Source organism: Mus musculus, chromosome 8, assembly GCF_000001635.26.
Source record: "Mus musculus strain C57BL/6J chromosome 8, GRCm38.p6 C57BL/6J".
NCBI lineage: Eukaryota > Metazoa > Chordata > Mammalia > Rodentia > Muridae > Mus > Mus musculus.
Window position 1 is genome coordinate 22,264,064 of NC_000074.6, and position 20,406 is coordinate 22,284,469.

A 20,406-nucleotide genomic window follows, 5' to 3' on the forward strand; every position below is an offset into this window, starting at 1 on the left:
ATAAAGGAAGCCTCATTGTTTTGTTTTTAATTCCCACAGGACAGAATTCTCACTCAGTCTGACTGAGCTATACAGCACCACCTCACATTTAACAGGATGGTTGCTTTTGTTTTCAACTGGTGATCAAATCCACTTGCAAGAGCTCTTCCACTGAGCAGATACGACAGCCGCAGTGCAGAGGGGGAACGTGGTCTTCGTGTGCTTGAGGTCCTGGGTTCGTTTCATAGAGTCACTACCACCAAAACAAACAAACAAACAAAACAAAACAAAAAGCCCATAGACAAGAGCAAGATTAGGATATTAGAAGCAGATGGGCTATGATTTTAGTTATAAATAACAAGGAAAACTGTTTTGCTTCTGGCAATCGTTGGGAGCAGGTCTGTCCAGAGGATTAAGAGAAGAGTGAAAGGCTGGGGATTTGGCTGTGTTAGAACATTCGCCTAGCATGTGGAAGGACCCGGATTCAATCCTTAACATAACAAGAAAGGAAACTGATGCCTGGACTTGCTAAATTTAAATCCTTTTAATAGGATGAAGGGCTGGAGAGATGGCCCAGCAGTTAAGTGTGCTTGCTGCGCTTGCATAACACTGGAGTTCAGTTCACAGCACCCACACGGCCAGCTCACGACCATCTCACTTCCAGTTTCATGGTACTAGATGCTCTTTTGTTACTTCTGAAAGTACTGGGCATGCACAGAGTGCACATACATGCAGGCAGGCAAACATTCGTTCATATAAATTAATAACTAAAAACGTAAATGGATGAAAAGTGGGAAGCCTTGCCTTAGCTGCCTTTGTGATTCTTCATTATGATCAGGGTAGGTGCCCTATAAATGCCTGTTGGATGAATGTGGAATGACTCCAGTTGACGCCATCGAATGCGGCTTTAATGAGTTCCTGGGAGGAGGTAATCTTGAAGTTGCTGCAGTGGCCAGCTGCCAGGTATGTGTGGTGCCAGCAGAGCTGCTAGATGGGTCCTGGGTGGAAATGGAAGGCTTGAATAAATGTCTAAGAATTTAGTAAGAAAGGCTTAGCAAAGGCTTGCATAAAACAGCAAATAAAACGGAGTGACTACCATTTAAGGTCAACTTCACTTAGCACAGTCAGGAAAAACTCAGTTAGGAGAAAAAAAAAAAAAAAGAAGCTAACTATGGCCTGAGAACAGACTCCAACCTACACACTCATTCTCAACAACAACAACAAAAATGTTGATTGGAATCCTCTTTACGATGGCTATGCAAGCCAAGTTTCCAGAGTTCACATAAGACTCTATTCTCCTACTCCTCTCATTAACACAACTTTCCATTCTCTTGAAGCTTAAAGGCAGCAAAACCTAGGAGACACTTTTAGATGCCAAAGTGGCCTAGAGGTAGGATTTAGTCTTGAAAACTGGCTTGACCAGGATTACTAAAGTCATGGATATCATGTGTGTGTGTGTGTGTGTGTGTGTGTGTGTGTGTGTGTGTGTGTGTGTATGTATGTATGTATGTATGTGTGTGTGGCTGTGTATGTTTGTAAGTATGTGTGTGTGTGTGTGTGTGGTTGTATATTTGTAAGTGTGTGTGTATGGGTGTGTGTGTGTGACTATGTAAGTGTGTGTGTGTGGCTGTGTATGTTTGTAAGTATGTGTGTGTGTGTCTGTGTGTTTGTAAGTGTGTGTGAGTGTGGTTGTATGTTTGTAAGTGTGTGTGTGTGTGTATGGCTGTGTATCTGTCAGTATGTGTGTGTGTCTATGTATGCTTGTGTGTGTGTGTAGCTGTGTATGGGTGTGTGTGACTGTATGTTTGTGTGTGTGTGGCTGTATGTTTCTAAGTGTGTGTGTGTCTGTGTATCTTTGTCAGTATGTGTGTGTGTCTGTTTGTGTACCTGTGTATGTGTGTGGGCTGTGAATGTTTGTGTGAGTGTGTAGTGTAGCTGTACATGTGTGTGTGTGTGGCTATGTATGTATGTATGTATGTAGCTGTGTATGTTTGTGTCTGTGCATATGTGTGCATGCATGAGTATGTGTGTATCTTTGTAAGTGTGTGTGTGTGTGTGTGTGTGTGTTTTCCTCTCTCACTCTGCACCTTATTTTCGAGACAGGGTTTCTCACTTCTCTGGGATTGATAAGTAGGCTAGACTGGCTGACCAGCAAGTCCCAGGAGCCCCTTTGTCTCCGCCACTCCAGCAGTGGGATTATACATTCTTATATCTGATCCTGGGTTTTATGTAGGTTCCTGGGAATGAACTCAGGTCCTCGTGACGGTGCAGCAATTACTTTACTGAGCTCTTTCTCCTGCCCAGGATATTTCAAATTCATCATAAGTTAAGAATGGTGTCTATGTGTGTGTGTGTGTGTCCTTATATGCCTGAGTCTGTCTCCACCTACCTGTCTCTGTCTGTCTCTTCCTCCCTCTCTCCTTCTCTTCCTCCCTCCATTCCCTGCCTCCATGTGTGTGCTTGTGCGTGTGTGAAGACAGAGAACCAAGAATGACCTTGGCTTTCTGATTTGTCCGCCTCTGTCCTGAATGCTTCGATTTCAGGCGTGTGCCACCACACCGTGTTTATGTGGTGCTGGCCATTGAACTCAGGGCTTTGTGCATCCAAGCCTAGCACTCTGCCAGTTGATCTGCATCACCAGCCCTCATCATAAGGGTTTTGCTTATTGCTACAATCTGTGAAAGATTAAAAAAAAAAAGGAGGACTCATTATGAAGTGTTTTCCAGAAGTATAACTGTATATTTGCCTCCAACAACTAGGAAGCATTTATAATGTGGATCTTACGGACCAGTCTCATGGTACATGGGTGTATGTCACCTGTGGCATTTAGAGAACTGTGGGAAATTCAGAGTAAGGAATTCTCAAGAGTACCCAGCAACCGCTATGCAAGAGTGAGGTCATGCGTCTCCCCCTCTCTGACATCAGTTCATGATGCAATCCATGACTTCCTAGTGTACTTGGCTCTGAAGAGAGGGATAATAATTTCATAATCTTAAGCAATCCTGATCTGCTGTAAGATTGCACTAAATTAAAACAATTAGCACTTATTGACTGGCTGCTATGTGTTGACATTATCTCAGGCTCTTCTATATATCAAGTTAATTGAATTCTCAGATCAACTCTATAAGATATAGTGCTCACTTTGTAGATGAAGAAAGAAAAGTTGGATTACTTGTTTGTCTCATGCCACAGGTAGTCAGGGCAAAGTCAGGATTTGAACCCGGTCATTTTAGCTCCAAAGGTCAAATATTATACACAAACCACCTTGTAGCTACTTTACTTTAGTTCAGTGAGGAAATGGTAAATTAGATATTAGCATGCATCCAAGATGTAAGGAAGTAGTTCTGGTTTTTAAAAAAAAGTTAATGATTTAATCGTTATCGGTATTTTTGACAACTGATATTTTGTTACCATCCCATCCCAGGGCACACATGTACAATTTTGGAGAGAAAGGTCTGGAAGCATGAAGTATTTTGAAAGCCAATTAGGTGGAGATGGGCTTTGTTCGTTAGACAAACAAGGACCTAGCCATGGAAAATACACCTCTCAGCACGAGAGCCACAGCTCTTCCAGGAAGCCACAGTGTGTCTCTACTCTACCCGCTGACTCTGTTTCCGTTTCTCAGGGACGATTTTCCAAGTAAAACATTTAGTTCAGTCAGATCAGAATAATGTCTCGTATAGATTACATTGTATCTATTTTGAGCCATTCATTATTGAATGACCTACAGGAAGATGATATCTGAAAAACGCATGTGTTTATATACCTGCAGGTACATAGGCATGTGTGTACATGCGGAAACTAGAGGCTGATATTGGATGTCTTCCTCAATTGCTCTCTGTTATAGGTTTTAAAGATTTTGTTTATGTACTTTGTAATTGTTCTTGCTTATTACTATTTTTTTTGCCAAGGCTTCATGTGTGTGTGTGTGTGTGATTAGAATATAACCACAACATTTCTCCCTGTCTTTTCCTCCATTCCATCCCACTCATATACCCCTCCCCACTCTCCTTCAAATTCACAGCCTCTTTTTTCCACCAATTTTTATTGCATGTATATGTGTGTGTGTATTCCTAAATAGAACTTGTTTAGTCCATATAATGCTACCCATATTTATATAACAAGATTGAGAAACCATTAGCCAAATTAATCAGAATAAAAAAGAGGACCCAAACTAATAAACTGAGACATGAAAAGGGAGGTGAAGTGGAAAATTCTGGTTTCTTTGCAAAGTCAGTTATGTCATGTGATGTTTTGCTGGGGAAGATGGGTGAGAGGATGTTTTGCTGAAGCAGACATGGGAGAGGACACATGGTGTTTAGAAAGAATATAAACATGACCCCACAGACAGTGGGAGGAGGCTCTGGCATTGGTTTTCCTTGCATCACATTGCTGATCTTCACTTATCCTGGCTTCGCAGAGAATAGCTCACCAAAGAACTTCTCGTGATATTCTGGTGGCTTCTTGCTGCTTCCTCAGACTCGGGCTGGTTGAGCAGAGCTTCTTGGTTTCTTCAGGATTGAACTGCCGGTGGTAACTGCCGAGTGGACTGGACTGCCTCTAGCAATTTGCATTGGTGTTTGCTAGAGGTCTGGATTGCTGCCAATGAAGATTGGAATAGCTCTAAAGAATTATTTCTAAACAGGTCCACAATCTCCATCTCCTAGTAATCTTCTTTTCCACTACCTCTGGTGGGTGGGGGGCTAGAAGGGAGGTTGAAGAATTTAAGAACCCTTATTAAAGTAGGTTTTGAAAAAAATCTAAGCCTACAGAAGACATCACAACAGACACTTAGGAAGTTTAGAGCATCTTAGGACCATACTTTAAAAATCACTATTCCACCAAACTGGAAGATATCAAAAAATGGATGAACTCAAGAAATGTTTGGCACACTAAAGTTAAATCAAGATGAAGTAAATAATTTAAACAGAACCATAATATATAATGAGATAGAAGTAGTAATTAAATTTTTACTAACTTAAACGTGCCTACTAGGTCTATGGATTCAGCTCAGAAGTCTACCAGACCTTCTTAGAAGATTCAATACTATCCCAAGATATTTCATAAAGTAGGCAGGGAACAGTTCCAAATTCGTTTTATGAAGCCAATATTACATTGATGACAAAACTGTAAAAAGAGTCAACAAAAGGAAAATTATAGGCCAATCTCTCTGATGAACATATAAGCAAATATCCCCAGTCAAATGCTTAATGAGAAAAGAGAGCATAAATTTATAAAAGAGAAAAAAGGGGGGGTACATGAGAGAGTGTGGAGAGAAAAGGGAAGGAAGAAATTACATAACTATACCAAAGTCTCAAAAATGAAAGAAATGATTAAAGCCTACTTATAATGACCAAATTTATAAACACATCAAAAAGATCATCTAGCATTATCAAGTCATCTGCATTTCAGAGATGCAAGGATGACTCAATTTACAGAAATGAATAAATGTAATCTACAACATAAATGGACTTTCGGGCAGAGACCCCAGGATTGTCTCATTAGATGAAGAAAAGACTTTTGACAAAAATCCAACATCACTTCATGTTAAAAGTCCTGGAAAACCTAGGGATGCAGGGGATGTATCTGCACATAAGGCAGACAACCTCACAGTCAATATCTAACTAAATGGAGAGAAACTCAAAGAATTTAGCTTAAAATCAAAAGGAGGAAGGAAGAAGGAGAAGGAGAAGGGGCAGGGAGAGGAGGAAGAGGAGGAAGAGGAGGAGGAAGGAGAGGAGGAGGAAGAGGAGGAGGAGGAGGAGGAGGAGGAGGAGGAGGAAGAAGAGGAGGAGGAAGAGGAGGAGGAGGAGAAGGAGAAGGAGAAGGAGAAGGAGAAGGAGAAGGAGAAGGAGAAGGAGAAGGAGAAGGAGAAGGAGAAGGAGAAGACACAAAGCTATCCGCTCTCTCCAAGACAAGGAGAAGCACTCTGATGGTCATGGTGTTTGCAGGGACCCTCCACATTATATAATCCAACAGAAAACTCCTACAGCCAATAACCACATTTAGCAAAGTAGCCAGGCACAAAACTGACATATAAAAATCAGTTCTTTTCCTAGAACAACAAACATACTGAGAAAGAAGTCAGAGAAACAACCCTGAATTCACATGATCCTCAAAAAAACCCTCTCGGGGTTCAGAAAAGCTACTACTGATTTGTATGTATTTCTCTGATCCACAGAGGCACATTTGAAGCTAACTGAAGAAGCTGATTCCTGTCCCCATTCATCTACCAAGGAGCTTGATGAAACAGATGCACTCAGACACCACTCACTGATAAATCACTTCTTTAGAGTGACTCCTTGGTACCTGAAATCAAACAAGCAATCTCATTTCTTATTCTTCTTTTCAAGGTTACTTTATTATCTTAACCTCATTTCTTCTAGATTTCCTGGAAATGCACTTCAATGACTCACGGAAAATATCAAGCCATGCCCTTAGTGGTGGTTGGAATGAGAATGGCCCCGGAGTCTCACAGATGTGAATGCTTGGTCACTAGGGAGTGGCAGCATTTGAAATGATTAGGAGGTCTGACCTTGGAGGAAGTGTGGTGGGGTTGGGGGTGGGTTTTGAGGTTTTCAAATGCCCAACCTGGGTCCAGTAGCTCTCTCTTCCTGCTGTCTATCAATCCATATATAAAACTCTCAGCTTCTCCTCCAGCACCATGTCTACCTGTGTGCTGCCATGCTCCCTGCCATGATGATAATGGACTAAACCTCTGAAACTAAACAACTGGAAATTAAATGCTTTCTTTTATAAGAACCACTTTGGTTGTGGCAGTAATGGAACACTGGCTAAAAGACTCTCCCCCCAAAAAAAGATAAATTGAGATTTCAAAAATAGTTCTTGCTAGATTACTCAACCGCGTTTAAATGGCTCTTTACACGGAAGTTAATTTCTTAAGAGTTGATGACAGTAGCTCATAGACCAAGATATCTTATATCTGCCCTCATCTCTGCACCTCAGCTAACATGCTTATTTCTCCAGAGTCTGCTGCAGGGGCATTATCTGCTTCCACTTTACAGGTCTGTCCTTCCCTAAGCCATTTTACTCTCTTTCCAAAGACCATTCATTGGGTGCAGTTAATTTGCTAAACACATGAAACTCAAAAAGAATGAAGACTGAAGTGTGGACACTATGCCCCTCCTTAGAAGTGGGAACAAAACACCCATGGAAGGAGTTACAGAGACAAAGTTTGGAGCTGAGATGAAAGGATGGACCATGTAGAGACTGCCATATCCAGGGATCCACCCCATAATCAGCTTCCAAACGCTGACACCATTGCATACACTAGCAAGATTTTATCGAAAGGACCCAGATGTAGCCGGGGCCTAGCAAACACAGAAGTGGATGCTCACAGTCAGCTAATGGATGGATCACAGGGCTCCCAATGGAGGAGCTAGAGAAAGTACCCAAGGAGCTAAAGGGATCTGCAACCCTATGGGTGGAACAACATTATGAACTAACCAGTACCCCAGAGCTCTTGACTCTAGCTGCATATGTATCAAAAGATGGCCTAGTCGGCCATCACTGGAAAGAGAGGCCCATTGGACACGCAAACTTTATATGCCCCGGTACAGGGGAACACCAGGGCCAAAAAAAAAAAAAAAATGGGACTAAGTGGGTAGGGAAGTGGGGGGGAGGGTATGGGGGACTTTTGGGATAGCATTGGAAATGTAATTGAGGAAAATATGTAATATAAATAAATAAATAAATAAATAAAAGATGAAACCAGGTATGCTGAACGTGTCCTAATAGGACTCCAGACACCCTTATGCCCTCAGATAACATACTCTATCACACTGCCTTCTTTTTTTTTTTTGTAAGATTTATTTATTTTATTTATTTATTTATTTTATGTATATGAGTACACTGTAGCTGTACAGATGGTTGTGAGCCTTCATGTGGTAGCTGGGAATTGACCTCTGCTCACTCTGGCCCAAAGATTTATTTATTTATTATTATAATATGTATGTACACTGTAGCTGTCTTCAGATACAAGAAAGGGTGTCAGATCTCATTATGGGTGGTTGTGAGCCACCATGTGGTTGCTGGGGTTTGAACTTAGGACCTTCGGAAGAGCCGTTAGTGTTCTCTTAACCGCTGAGCAATCTCTCCAGCCCTCACACCGCCTTCTTTGGGTCCTTAATGCATTATATCTTTTCCTCCTTCTTCTACCCATCATGCTCTTTGCTCCACGTTTTGATTTTTTTAAAAAAATACATCGATTAATTTTCACTTGCTTTGATTATAGGCAGATTCTAAAAATTAAAACTCAATAAATATAATTAAAGGAATGGTTTTCTGTGAGAGCAAACTGGTAATGGATTGAATCTATTTTAAAAATTCCACACTTATGTGTTTAGCCAAGAGAAGTCAATCAAGTACAGGTCCACAAAATGATTTGTTCTTTAATATCCCCAAAAGCTTTTATTAGTAATATACTGTGGTGATTAATCTTCCTTGTCAACTACACTGTATTTATAATTTATGCTGATTATACATGGCTCTATCTGTGTCTATAAAGGTATTCCCAGGTTTCATTGAGCAGCAAAGACCCAGTCTGAATATGGGCAGCCGTCTCCCCACAAGCTGGGGTCTCAGACTGAATAAAAGGGAGAAATGAAGCTGAATGCCAGCAGTGATCTCCTTTGCTTCCTGGATGTGGCTGCAATGTGCCCAGTCTGTCATCACCAAGAGGGACAATATTCTCAAACAATGAACCACAAATATTCTCTTCCTTAAGTTGCTTTTGTCAGGCTTTATGCTATTGTACAAGGAAAGGAGCTGATGGTAACAGTTCCCAATCTGCAAACAACCCAGACGCCAGCAGAAGAAGGGGTCAACACACTGGGTTATATTTTTATATCACAGGACTCCATTAATGAACAGTCCAAGGGCAAGCAAACACTCATAAAGATAGAACTCAGGAGTACTGCTTCCAGCTGTGTAGGGGGCAGGTGGGCATGGGCTTGAAAGGCATAAGTGAGCATCCATGGGCAATGGAAATGTTCTGTATCTTGCTTTGAGTAGTGAGTTGGCATATACATTTTCAAAACCTATTAAATTGTACTGGAGGCCTATGTGTTATATCTATCCTCTATCTATCTATCTATCTATCTATCTATCTATCTATCATCTATCTATCTATCTATCTATCTATCTATCTATCTATGAATGAAGAAGTACATCTCAAAAAGTAACATAATGTTGTGTTTTTGCAACCTGGTTACTCAAAAGAGACTCTCAAGAGAACCATGTCTGATGAGTCATATTTTCTTTCTCACTTCCTTTGCTTCTTTTGGATCGTACTTAATTAAAGCTTACATACGTCAGTGTGAGTGGTTGTCTCAGACACTGCACTCTAGGTCTAAAGACTTTTATTTTGATATGTAGTTTATGGCTCCCCATATCATCCCAAAGCTACATCAGATTAGAAGATGGTAAGACATACACAGACAGGCATGTAAGCGAACTGTGTAGGTACATATTGTGACACTAGGAAGACAAAGGGATGCTGACCTAAGAATTCTAAAGAGTGTGAGCCTGGGAAAACGATAAAATCAAGCTGTTGTATGTTTGGGCTTCGAGTCTTAAAGTTTAGCCTGTTTTAAATGCAAGGCACAATGACTATTCCATAAAGAAGTGTCTTAATGATGTAATGGTTTTTAAACAATGACTATAAAATAAATAATTGAGTTTTTATATGTAATATTTATGCTGTTTGTTATTATTTAGTTCCAAGATATTGCTGTAGATTGCAAACTACAGAGAAATAGCATTTTAAGTACATGGCCAACCTTTCATGGAACAAAATGAGGACTAACGTTGAACTAAATGGTGTGGCCTTGTGTTATGGGTAATCTCTTTCAAATCTCTAATCTCAGATTATTGTTTGTTAAATTAAAAAGAAAAGAATTGATCACAAAAAAAGAACAATTTTTTGTTTTGTTACTCAAAGGGATAAAACTTTAGATATTTAAATTAATCCAGATAGGTATTAAAGCCAGTCTATGGTATAGTGTGTAGGATCGTGGTTAAAAGAATCACCTAAGAGTAAACAATTGCTATTAAACAACTAAGTGCAACTCCAAGCAGCTGAAAGGGTCATGTAATCCCAACAAGTACTGACTGAACATGGTTACTACGGGTACTGACTGAGCACTGTCACTGTGGGTATTGACTAAGCACCGTCACTGTAGGTACTGACTAAGCACTATCACTGCTGGTATATAGTCTTCCTGTAGTAATGATACTGAGGAATGTGGAAAGCAAATTCTCCAAGGCTTCTGGCTCTGAACACACTCCAGATTGAAGCCATTAAAATGATCTTGCTAGTTCCTCTGGAAGCCCACCATTCTAAATGTCACCCCAGAGAGTTTTCTAGATGATTCCTAGTCTACAGAGTCTTAATTGTAGGAACTCTCCAGTAAGCTTTGAAAACACCAAACAAGCCAAGCCAAACCCAAACATTACAAAGGCTACCAACTGAATTCACTTAGTTCCTGTGTTGACGGAGACTCTTCAGGAGTTAAATGCCAAAAAGAGAGGAAGAGGATGACTTTCCAAAGAGAATCTTGTCTGAAGGATGTAGGGAGTCGTGAAAAGGAAGGCATCCTCCTGTGAGGCTGTGTCCTTCGGTTCAGAATCTTGCTTGAGTTGGATGCAGGGATAAGGGAACCTCTGAGAAATAAACAGCGGCAGACAAAAACTGTTAGGGGAAGAAGAAAGCCTGGAATGTCAGACCTTGTCAGGAGAGGCGAGTATTAGGTGTGGGCGGGCGTCTAGGGAAATGATCGCTGCCAAGCAGATTTGGTTCTGTGACTGCCAGCATTCCTGGGATTGTCTCCCTACTTGCTAGGACTAGAGAGCCAGTACGTGTCAACAATACTACAAGTACGAGCAGATTTTTTTTTTTTTAATTACAGAAAAAGTTTAAATTACAGAGTTACGTTTAAATAGCAAATAACAAATTTATTTGTATAATTCTAAAGATACTTGGATAACCTATTATTGGGAAATAACTCATTCATTCTGAAGGACTATTGACCTACAAGCCTCAGGTGGGCTGAGAGGCCTGGGACAGGAAGGCTGACTTGAGGACACTTGTGGATGCTTCTGAGGAGGAGGAGATTGTAGTGCCAAGCCGCTGGTGTCTACACTTCCAGACTGCTGAGGACTGACCTGCAGATGGACTCTTCCATCCCCAAAGTTCTCCCTTTTCCATCCTATCCATCACAAGCTCAGCCTCACTTCCGGGAGAGAGTCCCTCCCTCCCTCCTTCCCTCTGTCCCTCCCCCCTCCCTCCCTTCCTTCCTTCCTTCCTTCCTTCCTTCCTTCCTTCCTTCCTTCCTTCTTTCTTTCCTTCCTTCTTTCCTTCCTTCCTTCTTTCCGTCCTTCCTCCCTCCCTCCTTTCCTTCCTTCCTTCTTTCCTTCCTTCCTTCTTTCCTTCCTTCCTCCCTCCCCCCTCCTTCCCTCCTTCCCTTCCTTCCTTCTTTCCTTCCTTCCTTCCTTTTTTTCTTCCTCCCTTCTTTCCTTCCCTCCTCCCTCCCTCCCTCCCTCCCTCCCTCCCTCCCTCCCTCCCTTCCTTCCTTCCTTCCTTCCTTCCTTCCTTCCTTCCTTCCTCTGCTGTGTCGATTAAGGATCAATCCTGCTTCTGGAGATGCCTGCCTTCCTTTGTCCACTCCATTGATCCCCATCTAACAAATCCCGCTACTCTCTAACGGGTAACATTGTATTTTTATGTTCTCTAACAATTTGTATTTTATGTTTCTCAAAAGCAAAAGCCTCTCTTCTGGAAATAACTTTCGGCCCCGTTAAGTTTCCTTTTGTCCTGAAAGCTTTTGAAGAGGCTCCTGGCTCCTCGCCAGCTGGGAACGGTTCTTCGGTTCTTCGGGCCTCTGCCTTTTGGTAAGTAGTGGAGAGGAATCGCCTCAAATATAATTTCTTGATTTTTGCCAAGTTTCCCCCCTTTAGCAACTGCTCATCTGTGTTTGTTTGCTTTGTTGGGATAAAGCAGGAGAGTCTCCGAGCAGGAAGACCATCCATTCTGGCCTTCCCAAGCGGACTGGAAGAAGCATCCTTCCCAGCTCTTTCTTTAGGGAGGAAACAGCCCCTGAAAGTTTCAAATGACTAGCGCTTAAACTTAATCCAAGGCCTTAAGATTAAAAATGTAACTTCAAAATTAAATTAATTAAAAATTAATACTATTATATTCTAGTAAATTTGTAAAAAATCAGCAGAACATTTGTGTACACCCTGGCTCCTGGCAGCACTAACCAACTTTTCAGCCACAGCAGATTCGTCAATGTTAACACAATATTATTAAACTATAAACCTTGTTTAACGGTATGTGTTCCCCCACGTTGTTGGCTATCTTGATTTCTTTCTGAATCTCCTAGGATTATAAACTCTGTCTTCTCTAGTCTGCCAGGGGTACTAGAATTGTGTGGGCTTTCTCAGGCTTTCCTCTCCCATTTTTATTTTTTGGACACAGGCTCTAGTGTATTGGAGACTGATCTTGAATCCAGTCTGTAGTCAAAGGTGATCTTGAACATCTGATCCTCCTGCCTTCATCTCCAGAGTACTGAGAGTACAGCTGTGTGCTAGTGTACCTTTTGATGCAGAGCTGGGGATGGAGCCCTGGGCTCAGTGCATGCTGCATAAGTAGTCTTCCAAGCTTCATTCCACCCCCGAACTTTCTCCTTTAGGACGTTGACCCTTTAAATTGACTTGATTCTTTAGTTTGTGCATTTGAACTACCCACAGGCTTTTAAAAATCAGGCCTTCTGTGGAACAAGAGAATCTACATAGCCAAAATACATTCACCTGGTGCTAATTTTGTTGCTCCAGATCTCATGCTAAGTAGTTAGGGCAGTGGTTCTCAGCCTTCCCAATGATGTGACCTTTTAATGCAGTTCCTCATGCTGTAGTGACCCCACAACTATAAAATTAGTTGCTACATCATAGCTGTAATTTTGCTACTGTTATGAATCATAATTACATATCTAATATGCAGGATATCTGATATGTGACTTCTGTGAAAGGGTTGTTCAACCCCCCAGAAGAGGTTTCAACCCTCAGGTTAAGAACCACTGAGTTAGAGCTAAGAATTTACCTATAAAGTAACATATCAATAAAAGGATATAATGGGCTGAAGAGATGGCTCAACGCATAAAAGCACCGGTTAAGCTGCTCTTCCAGAGGACCTGGGTCTGATTCCCAGCACCTATGTGGTGGCTCACAATTGCCTGTATCTCCAGTACTAGGAATCCAACACCATCTTCTGGCCTCCACTGGCAGCAGGTACACAAGTAGTACATAGACATGCATACAGGCAAAGCATCCATATATATAAGATAAAGTGACAATTAAAAAACATATATTTTAAAAAACATATGGTAGGCAGCAATTTTGAACTATGTATGTATTCCTTAATGCCTTGTCTTAAAAAGTAGTAGTATACAATAGGGATCATTTTAGAACACTAGAATGCCTAAATACTGTTATCTAACTTTCATGAAGATGTGCTCATCAGATCTCAGCAATAATTATATATGCACTATCACGGAATGTATTTCAGTGCCTTCAGAACTTAAAGTCAGTGTTACAGAAAATTTTAAATGTAAGTCTTTGACATTAGTTATTTTCTTGTAAGTTTAATGAAACATAATTACACCATTATTTATCCTCATCTCCTTCCTCATACCCCTCCCACATCTGTCCTTCTCCAGTTCACAGCCTCCTCTTTTTAAATTGCCACTGTTACACATACATACAAAAGAATATATAAAAAAAATTGTCCGCTCAGTCCATTCTGTGCTGCCTGCAAATATGTTTTTATGAGTAACCAATTGGCATTGGATAAACAACCAAGGGACTTATTCTTGGAGAAGACTGATTCTCCTTCTCTTGACAAAAGTTAATTGCTTGTAGCTCTTCATCTAGGTATGGGAGTTGGGGAATGAACTTACCCCCATCTCTGTTGAGATGTCAAAAAACAACCAAAACAACAGCAATCCACAGAGATACCTTTTAATAACTCTGGCATGGGAAGTTTCTGGACTCTCACATTGGAAGCATTGTCCTAGAAAGGCAAAAAAAAAAAAAAAAGAACTTTTTTATGTTGACTCTTTGAGTTTTGATTTGATATTTATATTGCCTTTGTTTTTGAGATCTAGTGTATGTATTGAGAAACAAGCTGATTTCCTTGGACTTTATGTTATCCCATTGTCGATTTTCAACACTGGGGCAATGTTAAATATAAAGTGTTCAATAGTTAGGAATTTTTTTACTTGCGAAGTCACTGGGGATTATTAAATTGTTTTCCTCCTTAAAAAGAAGAATTTAGAAAAAAGAAGACAAACCAACCCCAAATCAGAGTAGAGATAAATTAAAATAAAAGAAAACAACATAAAGAATCGATGACTCCTAAGAGCTGGCTCTTTGAGAATATAAACAAGAATAACAGACCCTTGACTCGAAAACCACAAGAAAGAAGACTCAAATTATCAGTACCAGAGATTAACAACACACACACACACACACACATATACAAACGAAAAGAGTATTTTAAAAGCCTATTAGTCTTTAAGTTAGAAAACCTAAAAGAAATGGATGACTCTCTAGGTTAATTCAAATTACCAACCTCAAAGCATGTTCAACATCGTTAGCAATTAGGGAAATGCAAATTCTAACTACTTTGGCATAATAGCTGTGATCAAGAGGACAGCTGACAGCAGATTCTAGAGGATGCAGGGAAGGGAGAGCTTCTTTCACTGTCAGTGGGATTGCACACCAGTGCAGCCACCATGGAAGTGACTGCAGAGAATTCTTAAAATGATGAAAGAGCATCAACCACGTGACCTGGCTATGTCACTGCTTGGCCCAAGACTCCATCCCACTCCAGAGATCCTTACACAGTCATGCTAAGGTGATGCTCTATGCACAATAGCTAGGAAATGGGAACAAGTTAAATATCCCTTGGCTGGGGAGTTGATGATGACACCGTGCTTGCTACATAGACACCAGACTTCTAGTCATCTGTAAAGAAGAGTGAAATTTGCAGGCAAATTGATGGAGCTAGAAAATATTTCACTGAGTGAGGTGACCCAGACTCCGAAAGACAGACTCCTCATATTCTCTGTTATTTGTGGGTCCAAGTTTGGAAGCTTTAGATGGGACAAGGGAGTAATTAGCAGTGACTTGGAAGATAAAAAGAAACCACGGTGTTACTCTGGAAATCATTCTGGCGGTTCTCAGAAAATTGGACATAGTACTACCGGAAGATCCAGCAATACCTCTCCTGGGCATATATCCAGAAGATGCCCCAACTGGTAAGAAGGACACATGCTCCACTATGTTCATAGCAGCCTTATTTATAATAGCCAGAAGCTGGAAAGAACCCAGATGCCCCTCAACAGAGGAATGGATACAGAAAATGTGGTACATTTACACAATGGAGAACTACTCAGCTATTAAAAAGAATGAATTTATGAAATTCCTAGGCAAATGGATGGACCTGGAGGGCATCATCCTGAGTGAGGTAACCCAATCACAAAGGAACTCTCACAATATGTACTCACTGATAAGTGGATATTAGCCCAGAAACTTAGGATACCCAAGATATAAGATATAATTTGCTAAAAACATTAAACTCAAGAGAACGAAGACCAAAGTGTGGACACTTTGCCCCTTCTTAGAATAGGAAACAAAACACCCATGGAAGGAGTTACAGAGACAAAATTTGGAAGTGTGACGAAAGGATGGACCATCTAGTGATTGCCATATCCAGAGATCCATCCCATGATCAGCTTCCAAACGCTGACACCATTGCATACACTAGCAAGATTTTGCTGAAAGGACCCAGATATAGCTATCTCTTGTGAGACTATGCCAGGGCCTAGCAAACACAGAAGTGGATGCTCACAGTCAGCTATTGAATGAACCACAGGGCCCCCAATGGAGGAACTAGAGAAAGCACCCAAGGAACTAAAGGGAACTGCAACCCTATAGGTGGAACAACAATATGAACTAAGCAGTACCCCGGAGCTCTTGTCTCTAGCTGCATATGTATCAAAAGATGGCCTAGTCGGCCATCACTGCAAAGAGAGGCCCATTGGACTTGCAAACTTTATATGCCCCAGTACAGGGGAACGCCAGGGCCAAAAAGGGGGAGTGGGTGGGTAGGGGAATAGGGGTGGGTGGGTATGGGAGACTTTTGGTATAGCATTGGAAATGTAAATGAGCTAAATACCTAATAAAAAATGGAAAAGAAAAAAAAAAGAAACCACGGTGTTTAGAAGAGGCTCTGAAAAGCAGGAGAGTGCAACACGGGTGCTCTGAGGGGGCAACGGGGAAATGGAAAGATGGAATTCATCTGGGGAGGGAAAGCAACACATAGAATGTATATGTGTATACATATGTAAATAACTTAAATGAAGTCGTGATTTGGGAGTGAGAATGCCCCCCTCAAATGTCATAGACTACCTAACAAGTCCCAGTGCCAGGCATAGGAAGCCTCCTATTGACTTGTTCGTGGAGCTCAAGATTTCTAGAACAACATAGGCTGTTGCCCTTGATGGCCTTCTAGAACCTGAAGGTAAGACCCCATGAATGAAGACATCATGCACTCCAGTCATAGAAATTTGGAGGAGTCACGCTGGAACTTGGTGTGTGTCTTTGTTACTTTTCCTTTGCCATGACCAGTGCAACTTAAAAAAGAAAGCTTTTAACATGGGAATTACAGTTTCAGAGGTTTTGAGTCCTTAATGAGAGAGCAGTGGTGTGGTGGTAGGAACAGCTGAGATCTTACGTCTTCATCCACAATCACACGGCAGAGAGAGAACACTGGAAAGGATGTGAGTCTTTTGAAGACTCTAAGCCCACCCCCAGTGACACACCTCCTCCAACAAGGCCACCTCTTAATCCTTCTCAAACAATTCCACCATAGTGACCAAGTATTCAAATCTATGAGTCTATGGGATCCATTCTCAGTCACATTACCACAAAAACATCCTCTCTCCTAGATTCAAAAATAAAAACAAAAGCCCTACAACTGCTGCTCAGAGATACCATGCTGAGTTCTTTGATCTCATGACATTCTTAACCCTTTTGCCTGTACTCTTTAAGAACAGCGCCTAAAGTGCTGTCATGCTTGGTCTCTTTTTGTGAGTGTTCCATAGCCTCAGTAATAGTGTCAGGTCTTGGGACCTCTCCTTGAGCTGGATCTCACTTTGGGCCTGTTGCTGGACCTTCTTTTCCTCAGGCTCCTCTCCATTTCTATCCTTGCAGTTCTTTCAGACAGGAACAATTATGGTTCAGTGTTTTGACTGTGGGATGGCAACCCCCTCCCTCATTTGATGCCCTGTCTTCATGCTGGAAGTGGACTCTATAAGGTCTCTCTCCCTACTGACAGGCATTTCATCTAAGGTCTCTCCCTTTGAGTCTTGAGAGTCTCTCACCGCCCAGGACTCTGGTACATTCTGGGGGTCCCACCTCCACCCCCAGCAACCTCCTATCTCCCGAGGTTGCCTGTTTCCATTCATTCTGCTTACCCTCGGGGCTGCAGTACTTTTTCCTCACCCAATACCAGATCAGGTTCCCCTCTTTCCCCCCCCCCTCCCCCCCCCACCATCCACTTTCCCTCCCAGATCCATCCCTCCCACCCCACTTGTGATTGCTTTCTTCTCTCCCCCAAGTGGGACTGAGGTGTCCTCACTTGGGCACTTCAGCTTGTTGAAATTTTTGAGTTCTGTGGACTGTATCTTAGCATGACAACTCCAGAAGACCCAACAAGCAGCTGAAAGAGTCAGATGCAGATATTTGCACCCAACCACTGAACAGAAGCAGCTGATCCCAGTTGTTTAATTAGGGAAAGACTGAAAGAAGCTGAAGAGGAGGGCAACCCTCTAGGAGGACCAGCAGTCTCAATCTGGACCCCTGAGATCTCTCAAACACTGGACCACCAAACAGGCAGCACACACCAGTTGGTGTGAGGCCACCAACACACATACAGCAGAGGACTACCGGGTCTGTGTTCATTCAGAGATAATACACCTAACCCTCAAAACTCCTAGGCAAATGGATGGTCCTGGAGGGCATCATCCTGAGTGAGGTAACCCAATCACAAAAGAACTCACATGATATGTATTCACTGATAAGTGGATATTAGCCCAGAAACTTAGAATACCCAAGATACAAGATACAATTTGTAAAACACATGAAACTCATGAAGAACGAAGACCAAAGTGTGGACACTTTGCCCCTTAGAATTGGGAACAAAACACCCATGGAAGGAGTTACAGAGACAAAGTTTGGAGCTGAGACAAAAGGATGGACCATCTAGAGACTGCCATACCCGGGGATCCATCCCATAATCAGCCTCCAAACGCTGATACCATTGCATACACTAGCAAGATTTTGCTGAAAGGACCCAGATATAGCTGTCTCTTGTGAGGCTATGCCGGGGCCTAGCAAACACAGAAGTAGATGCTCACAGTCAGCTATTGGGTGGATCACAGGGCCCCCAATGGAGGAGCTAGAGAAAGGACCCAAGGAGCTAAAGGGGTCGGCAACCCTATAGGTGGAACAACAATATGAACTAATCCTGTACCCCCCCCCCCCGAGCTCATGTCTCTAGCTCTATATGTAGCAGAAGATGGCCTAGTCGGCCATCATTGGAAAGAGAGGCCCATTGGTCTTGCAAACTTTGCCTCAGTACAGGGGAACACCAGGGCCAAGAAGTGGGAGTGGGTGGGAGGGTATGGGGGACTTTTGGGATAGCATTGGAAATGTAAATGAAGAAAATACCTAATAAATAAAAAACAAAAGAGAGAGAGATTAGAGGCCCCAGGGAGTTTTAGAGGTTAGGTGGGGTGGGGAGTAGGGACATCCACATGGAGACAGGGGTGTGAGGAGGAGGTATGGGAAGTGGAGTAGTAGGAGAGGGAGGGGGAGGACAAAATATGGAGTGTAAAATAAAGTAAAAAAAAAAAATTTAAGATCATCTGTTTCTAATTTCCTGCCGTACAGAATCAAACATTTTATCTCCCAGTTCACAGCAATCTCAAGACAGCCAGAATCTTTGGTTTGTGGTTGCCATGGCATAGATTTCTATTTACACATTGCCTTGTTTCTTAGCAACAGATAAAGACCTTGGGGTGAGGGTCTGACCAAGGATATTCCATTCCATTCTGCTCTCTGGGACTGTGTTATTACCTCATTCTCACTAGGAGAATTTTAAAAGGGAAAGTTTTAGGGGAAGGTCTGGTGGGTGGGGTTGGGGAACAGAGAGGGTCTTCTGGGGGTTGTTAGGGTCACTTAAACAAGGTTTTCCTTGTGCTCATCTGGGGAGAACACAGGTGTGCCTCTTCCTTCCTGGAGGAACACCCAGAGCCTCGACCCTGGACATGGGAACTTTTAGATCAGCATATGTGGGACTACCCTTGTTTCTGGCTATGAACTGACTGATTTCGTTGACTTACCAAGCTTAATTTGGGGGAAAATTAAAAAGAAAAGAGAATGAAAAAGAGGAAAAGCTGTTATTCTGAAGGGCAGCCGGAGAAAAGACTGGCAGCAGGAACTGGAGTGGACTCAGCTCCCCCTTCGGGTCGAGGGGTAGCTAAGCTGTAAGACTCTAACTTGTGGGTCCCTCTGTCCGGCCCTGCTGCAGGGTCTTACTGGGGCTTTAGCGACTTCTGAGCCCAAGCAGCCCAGAAAAAAAAAGCAGTGCCTTCAGGTAATGGGGTGCAGGACTTGCTGGGGTCCGACCTTCTAGAAATCTGCCTTTGCCTGGCTCGCCCTAGTTCACAACCGCGCTACTCTAGGCACTGCCTGAGTGGCGGTAGATTTTGCCTCTCCTGTACACAGCTGTCACTGCTGGAAGGGTGAGGAGTTACAGGTGGCTCTGTCGCAGCCCCTAAATCAAAACCAGCATCTCTGTCTAAATTGATCTATTCATCTTTATGTTTCAAAATTGTTGACTGCATGGCATATAACCTCCTATTACTAACTTGGCAATATCTGTTTTCTAATGACCTGGAATTTTCTTGCATAACACAAATCCCCTTGTGAACTCTGGGACATGTCTCTCTCTCTTTGACCTTGATTATTCTTTGACTAGACTGTTTCAGGATGAAAATATTGTAATTTATCATGTCGATCTAAAAGTGGTTGGAAGCCAGGCTTTCAGCCACAAACCTAATACTCAGAAGGGTGAGGCAGGAAGATCTGGAGCTGCAGGCCAGCTTTGGCTACAAAATAACACCTTGTCAAAGCCACATCAGAAATAACGGAAGGAAAAAAGATTGGATTAACCTTTCTAGTCCCATGTAGCAAGTGGATAATCTCTGAAGTGTCTTGTATTTAAACTAAAATAAAAATGTTGAACATCCAACAAATCTGTTCCTGTATTTCTGAAATTGAAAT

At 42.1% G+C, this 20,406-nt stretch overlaps 1 protein-coding gene across 2 annotated transcripts in view; it reads left to right on the forward strand.

Moving 5' to 3' along the window:
- The first annotated feature begins 19,251 nt into the window (after window positions 1-19,251).
- Window positions 19,252-20,406, forward strand: part of Tpte (transmembrane phosphatase with tensin homology) — an 88,104-nt gene continuing 86,949 nt past the window's right edge. The window contains exon 1 of one of the 2 annotated variants that reach the window (XM_017312675.2): window positions 19,252-19,717. The gene's annotated coding sequence lies outside the window, so the exon portion shown is untranslated. The remainder of the gene's footprint in view (window positions 19,718-20,406) is intronic. The other variant, NM_199257.2, reaches the window with a different exon arrangement.